The sequence below is a fragment of the Gobius niger genome (assembly GCF_951799975.1).
Source record: "Gobius niger genome assembly, chromosome: 18".
Classification (NCBI taxonomy): domain Eukaryota; kingdom Metazoa; phylum Chordata; class Actinopteri; order Gobiiformes; family Gobiidae; genus Gobius; species Gobius niger.
The window spans coordinates 12,200,732-12,207,939 of record NC_136869.1 but is presented as its reverse complement, the minus strand read 5'-3'; the positions used below and the strand labels follow the sequence as shown (position 1 = coordinate 12,207,939).

Sequence of the window (7,208 nt, the reverse complement as noted above, 5' to 3'; positions counted from 1 at the left end):
AGAATGGAAGCTGTGAACCTATCCCGCTCTGAGGGAAGGTCCACTCTACCGCCGGGCCAGAGAGAAGAGGACGGGAGAAGGGACATTCTAATCCCGTCCTCGATGGCGGGGACGCTCTTCGGCTGGCCCCATCCTTCCACAGTGGCGTACACACCGTACGCTAGTGCCGGAGTGCGGGCAGAGTACGGACTGCCCCAGTCACGCATAGCGTAGTGGAGGAGGGAATCCACGCGAGGGGCAACGACCACCGGTCGCTGCCTGCCGCGGGTGTTGCCAAACAGGTCCCGGAACAGATCCGACGCTGGAGCTGGGGGCTGCGGAGGCATCGTCAGCTCCATACGAGCCGCAGCTGAAGTGATGAGGCCCGGGAGACGATCCATGGGGTAACGCTCCCGCGGCTGCATCTCCTCGGAGAAAAGAGAGAGTGCGTCCTCATCAAACAAGCGCTGCTGATCATCTTCATCGTCCGCAGCCCAGTCCCTTCTCGGGACAGGCGGAGGCGGCGGGCTCCGCTCCCGCGCCGGGGAGACCGGCGGCGGGCTCCGCTCCCACGCCGGGGAGACCGGCGGCGGGCTCCGTTCCCGCACCGGGGAGGCTGGAGCCGGGAAATCCCCGCTCGAAGTATCCGATTCCTGATCGGATAACTCTTGGGAGGCAGGGGCCAAAAGGGCGCGGCGACGCTCGCGCTCCTCCCGAGGGAGCGCGATGCAAGCGGCACAGGAACCGTCATCTGCAGAGTGGCGCCGGCCCAGGCAGAGGAAGCAGCTAGCGTGCTGATCCCCCGCGAGCAGGACCCGCAAACCCGCTGCTTGACGCCGGAGGGCGACGGGGTTTCAAGCGAAGGAGTGCGGTGAGTCATTCTTCGTCAATTCTTGAAGTTGAATTCTGTTCAGAGCAAAGCTGAGAGAAAAAGGAGACGGTTGAAGGGAGAGTCCCCCTTTTATAGGGGTCAGGGGTGAGTGGACCCCAAGTATGATTGGAGCGGTCAGTTCTTTGATCCTCTCAGGGCGGGAAGCTGGCGCTTCCGAGAGATATGCAATAGCGCAGCCTAAGGGCAAGCACACAATTGAAGTAGAACTGTAATCATTGTTGTGTCAGTTGATGTTGACTTGAGATCCTAGTTTGTACAGGCTAGTTAAGTTGTACTGCATTATAAGTATTCTGCACAATGTTTTTTTCTTATCTTATGTCAAATATAAAAGTAGTTGATGAATAAACATCCTGAACTCTGAGTGTATTGTGTCACTGTGAATTTGTTTATAAGGATCTATATTCAATGACAGATAAGCTGCATCTTGTAGGTCCAGGGGCGGACTGGCCATATGTCCATTCTGGAAGAGCACAGAAGGGCCACCGGCTCTAGGGCCACCGGTCCCGCCTCAACCGAGCTTTACCCAAATCTAAAAGCGACAAAAGAGCGACCAAAAGAGGATGAAAAGTCAACCAAAACATGATTAATATCATCATTAATAAAACAACAAAAATATGACAAAAATGTGGCGACATGACGAAAAGTTTCCATCACCTTTGTAGGTCTTTCAAAAAAGGCGTTACATTGTTGCTCTCCAGTCGAGAAGCTTTTAGATTCGGGTAAAGCCCTGTATAAAAAAACATGAATCTAAAAGGAATTCCGTGGAGTATGGTGTACCACAAGGTTCAATTTTGGGACCATTATTATTTATTTATATGAATGATTTTGCTTCTGTTTCTACGACCACCTTCCCCGCTCTTTTTGCTGATGATACCAATCAAAAAAATAACAATAAAAAGCCGAAACTGGGGAAAATGCACTCGTTATTGTTAGGGCTGGTGGTAAAAGGTTAAAATATGTATTTGTGGAAGTGCACGATTACGCTAATTTGGGCCAGGCTGGTCAGAGTCCAGGGCTGTTTTTCCGTCCCATTCCGCCCCTGTGTAGGTCTATGACTTTGCTTTACTGTGCACTTGAAACTGTATTTTTGACTATACACAGTATTATTTCCTGGCAAAAGTGACCTGCTAGTACGCTTGCTTCTACTTTTACTCCACAGGCGACTAATCACAGAAATGGTAAGAAAATGAGAACAACTTCATGAAGAGGAAGCCCAGTGCCTGCCATCAGCAGATTTTTTTTTGAGGTTGCTCACCAAACAAACAAAAAGGGAAGAGACGAGCTGGTTTTCAGCTTTCTTCTTTCTTTAGGCTCAGATCAGCTCGTATAGAGAGCACACGACTCTATCAACACTGCAATGGACAACACTGATGGACTCTGTGTCTTATTTCTGTTGGGTGAGTTTTACAAATATATTCGACTCCTTAACAGAGCACATTTCTCCAGCTTTACCCAAATTTAAAGCGTCTTGACTGGAGCTTACAGCGTATAGGCCAGTGTAACGCCTCATTTGAAATCTAAGACCTACAAACACAGAGAGAACATGCATGTGACTTGATACTTTGTTCTTTCGCCCTGAAAGTCATGTTGAAAAGGGTGCGTGTGGTTCTTGAGCAGCAGGTCAGTTATTAAAAACACATTGTTTTTACAGCTGTGGCGAGTGCTTGTCAACATAATCCCGGCATATCCATCACTCCTCTGAACCTGGAGGGTCTGAGTGGCTCCTGTTTACAGATCCCGTGTTACTTCAGAGTCGCAGAAGGATTTGACTTCCCCGGTTTGGAAAGCGGCGCCGTGTGGATCAAAAATAAGAGCCAGTTTGGAAAACCATTTTCCAAATTTGTTGTTTTTAATCGGAGCAGGACATCACTAATCAACTTTCCAATGGAGATTATTGGAGACGTCAACAAGAGAAACTGCACCACTGTGTTCAGTGATTTAAAGACAGATTACACAGAGAAATACTTCTTCAGAGTGGAGGACGGAGACTTCAAGTCAACTGCGTCCTGTGATCCCATTAATATTACAATAAGAGGTAAGACAGATCATTGTTTCTACATTATTAATGAGGGCATTAAGATGAGACATAGTAGATAAATCCAAACAAATGGCCGATGCTGCTGTTATCATTTTATCACTTTAATGCAAACAAATCTAAAGAACATCTTGGACAAGGACAGTGATGCTTAAGATTGAATAGAATGATTGATAGAATGTGCGGGAAAATTAACTAATATGGGAAGAAATCACTTAAAGGTCTTTATGTTTATATCAACCAACCAGAAGTGGGGATGTTGTGGTGGAATCTGAAGAAACGCTGCCATTTCTGGGTGAGGAAAGGAGAAGTAAAAGTCGACTTATAACACTTCACCACATTTGGACATAGGCATGACGAAACTAGCTCTAGGACAATTACCCAAGATGGGAAAAAAAAGTATTAAAGGTCATCATTAAAAACATGCCCTCAAAAGGCTATTTTTCAGTGGGTGATCAAAGAATGGATCTGGATGAGGACATAACTTATTGTTTCAATCTCAAACTGGCTGCTTTAACCTATTAACCCCTTAACCGAGTGCATTTTCTCCAGTTCAGCTTTACCCAAATCTAAAAAGTTACAGCCTATAGGTCAGTGTAGCGCCTCATTTGAAAGCTAAGACTTACACAACTGATCTAGAAGGATCTTTCTTGCGTTTTTCTCACTTTTTTGCAATATTTTTGTCACTTTTTCATTACTTTTTCCTAATTTTTTGTTAATTTTTCTTCACTTTTCCTTCACCTTTTCATCACCTTTTTGTCACTTTTTCTTCCCCTTTTCATCACCTTTTTGACACTTTTTCATCACTTTTTCTTTACCTTTTTGTCCCTTTTTCGTCCCTTTTTCTTCATTTTTTCATCACCTTTTTGTCACTTTTTCATCACTTTTTCTTTACCTTTTTGTCACTTTTTCTTTACCTTTTTGTCACTTTTTCATCACTTTTTCTTTACCTTTTTGTCACTTTTTCGTCACTTTTTCTTCATTTTTTCATCACCCTTTTGTCACTTTTTCTTCACCTTTTCATCACCTTTTTGTCACTTTTTCATCACTTTTTCTTTACCTTTTTGTCACTTTTTCATTACTTTTTCTTTACCTTTTTGTCACTTTTTCTTTACCTTTTTGTCACTTTTTCATTACTTTTTCTTTACCTTTTTGTCACTTTTTCTTTACCTTTTTGTCACTTTTTCATCACCTTTTTGTCACTTTTTCATCACTTTTTCTTTACCTTTTTGTCACTTTTTCATCACTTTTTCTTTACCTTTTTGTCACTTTTTCTTTACCTTTTTGTTTCTTTTTCATCACTTTTTCTTTGCCTTTTTGTCACTTTTTCATCACCTTTTTGTCACTTTTTCATCACTTTTTCTTCACTTTTTTGTGGCTTTTTCATCACTTTTTCATTTCTTTTCTTTTGTTCCTTTGTGTCTTTTTTGCTCCATTTTCTATCCTTTTTTGTGACTTTTTTGTTGGGTTTTTGTGACTTTTTCATCCTCGCTTTCGTCTCATTTTCGTCTCATTTTCGTCCCTATATTTTAACACTGATTTCAAGAAGCTTTTAGATTTTAGATAGAGCCGAACTAGATGAAAATGTGCTCAGTTAAGGTGGGGGTTAAGAGGTTAAGTCGAGAGCTCGAGACATCCCCCTCCCAGTACAGTACCAGTCAGGTCTACCACCCGTGCCACCCATTTTTCACAGTTTGAGAACCACTGGTCAATGTAAAACCAGGACAGCTTTCATTTTTGACGTATTTCCTCAGATTCTCCGTGGAGTCCGTCGATAGAAGTCTCTGGTGAGCAGATAGAGGCCGAGGCGGTGACTATAACCTGCTCAGCTGTCACTCCCTGTCCAAGCGACCGCCCTCAACTCACATGGGACCTGGACAAAGACGCTGTTCACAGACTAGTGCAAAACCAAGACGGGACTTTCAACACTACAATCACATACAAACTCTCCCTGACGTCTTCTCACGACGGATACAACCTCACCTGTTCTGCAGAGTATCCCGTGAATCGTGGAAAAGCAGCCATAGCAAAAACAACTATCACTCTCAGTGTGACATGTAAGAAAAGCATAGTTAATTCACATAATCTCCAACATAGACCTCGTTTATAACATGTTTCTTCCTGTTTCCCCAGCCACAGAATCAGGTAACCCACTCTGGCAACTAAAAATATATGAAAAATGACACCATCCTTATATTGTCCATCTATAACAGTGTATTCTGGTCTCTCTCAGGTAAAGCAGGTGATGTTGCAAAGTGGCTTTCAGCTGTCGGTGCCATTGTTCTCGTCGCATTAATCGGTGGCATCGTCTTTATTTGGCAAGTTTCAATAATTATAATGATGAAATACTTTGTTATAGTTGTATATATATATCAACACTATATATTTCTTTTTCAGGCATGTTAAATTCAGACATCCAAAATTACAGCCAGTTCAGGTAAGAAAATAGTGTTGATTTATCCCAGCAGTAAGTTGCACAACTAACGCAAAAATAGGGCGACCAGACGTCCCCGTTTTGATTCCTTTCTCCCATGTCCCAATACATTTCTCCAAAACCATTAAAAGGAACAGGCCACTGTTTTGCCATACTGTGATATGTTCTTACCTGAGCTTAGACGAGTTGATGCGTACCTGTCTGGTCTTTGTGCCCGTGGAAGAGCGTGGTAGCTTCTAACTTCACCCCCGTTTGGAGCTGTAGGATTATGTTAGGAGAGGCCAAATGCTAACAACACGTACAAAGACCAGACAGGTACGCATCAACTCGTCTAAGCTCAGGTAAGAACATATCTCAGTATGTAAAAACCGTGACCTGTTCCTTTAATATGTCCCAGTTTTACACCGGATCTGTTCCAGTTTTTAACCTCTTACCCCCCGCCTGAACCGAGTGCATTTTCTCCAGTTTGGCTTTACCCAAATCTAAAAGCTCCTCAACTGGAGAGCTGCAGTTGAGAAGCTTTCCAGTGGCTAAGATCATCAAAAGTGATCATAACTTTGTGGTCACTTTTCCTTTTTTTTCTGTCGTGTTTTCGTCTCTTTTTTTGTCACTAATTTGTAATGTTTTAAACAGTTTTAGTTACTTTTTCATTGCTTTTTCGGTGCGTTTCTGGCACGTATTTTGTCACTCTTTTGTTGCTTTTTGATTTATTTTTTTGTTGCTTTTTTGTCATGTTTTTGCCACTTTTGTGTTGCTTTTCCAGCACATTTTTTGTTGCTCTTTTGTTGCATTTTCATCCTCGTTTTCATTGCTATTTTGATGCTTTTATTGAGCTTTTAGATTTGGGTAAAGCCAAACTGGAGAAAATATGCTCGGTTTATGGGTTAAAAGATTAACCAAATTAGTCCCCCAAAAAAACACTTCAATTGAAAATTATTAGTCTAAATCAATAAAAAAAAGACCTCTAGCATCTCTTCAATGCTTGGGAAAAGATTTGATTCCCAAGCGAGAAATTTCTGAATTGTGTCCCAGTTTTTAAGTTGGAGAATCTGGTCACCCTACACAGAAAGGAAGTAAAAAGATTAATATATTTGTACTCAGACGATGTGTAAAGAAACTATAAAGTCCTGATTATATAGTTTTAGCTTCAATACTATTCCTTTTTAATGAGTGAATTGGCCTGGTTTTATCCACAATACTGACATTTCATTTAAGCCTGTCTGTAATTATGTAAATATTATTTCAATCTTTACAAATCCTTTTCCAAAGGTCCAAACCATCGAGGATCCGATTCAGCTGGAACAAGGCCAAAATGAGGACGGCCTTCACTACGGAGAAATTAGCTTTAACCAGTCGAGGTCTAAGCCAGTCGACCTCGCCCAGGATGAAACCGTGTATTCACAAGTGCAAGTATCAAACAATAACCACAGAAAGGCTTCTGAGATGACAGATATCTACGCACAAGTCAAGAAATAGCCCAAGCCAACATCACTGCCACCTACTTCCTTAAATTATATTAAGACATTAATAATAGTTATATTTGGAGAGACTGTTATATATTATTAGTGCAGCCATGAGCTTCTCCTATTATGCTCAAAGTGACTGACATGATGTGCCCAATCACACAGACCGACTGGGAACACCACATGAATACCTTTTGTTACCTCTCATTCATTATTGTATTGGTAAATTTGCACGAATTGTGATTAAAGCTGTAAAGATGAAGCCGTATGCAGAGGTGGCCTGACCTAAACCTGATCGATGCTGTGGCATGACCTCGAGAAAGCCATTCACACCGGACTGAACTGAATCTCACTGAACTGCAACAGTTTTGTGTTTGTAGGAAAGAATGTATTGTGTTTTGTATG

At 42.1% G+C, this 7,208-nt stretch overlaps 2 long non-coding RNA genes across 2 annotated transcripts; both read left to right on the top strand.

The window, feature by feature from the left end:
• The first annotated feature begins 2,218 nt into the window (after positions 1-2,218).
• On the top strand, positions 2,219-4,899 carry LOC306977411. Its single transcript, XR_013793833.1, has 3 exons — positions 2,219-2,268; positions 2,523-2,906; positions 4,661-4,899. It is a non-coding gene; the product is annotated as an uncharacterized lncRNA (long non-coding RNA).
• A 42-nt stretch (positions 4,900-4,941) lies between these two features.
• On the top strand, positions 4,942-6,928 carry LOC306977637. The gene is made up of 4 exons (XR_013793851.1): positions 4,942-5,051; positions 5,140-5,224; positions 5,304-5,343; positions 6,610-6,928. It is a non-coding gene; the product is annotated as an uncharacterized lncRNA (long non-coding RNA).
• The last annotated feature ends 280 nt before the right edge of the window (positions 6,929-7,208 follow it).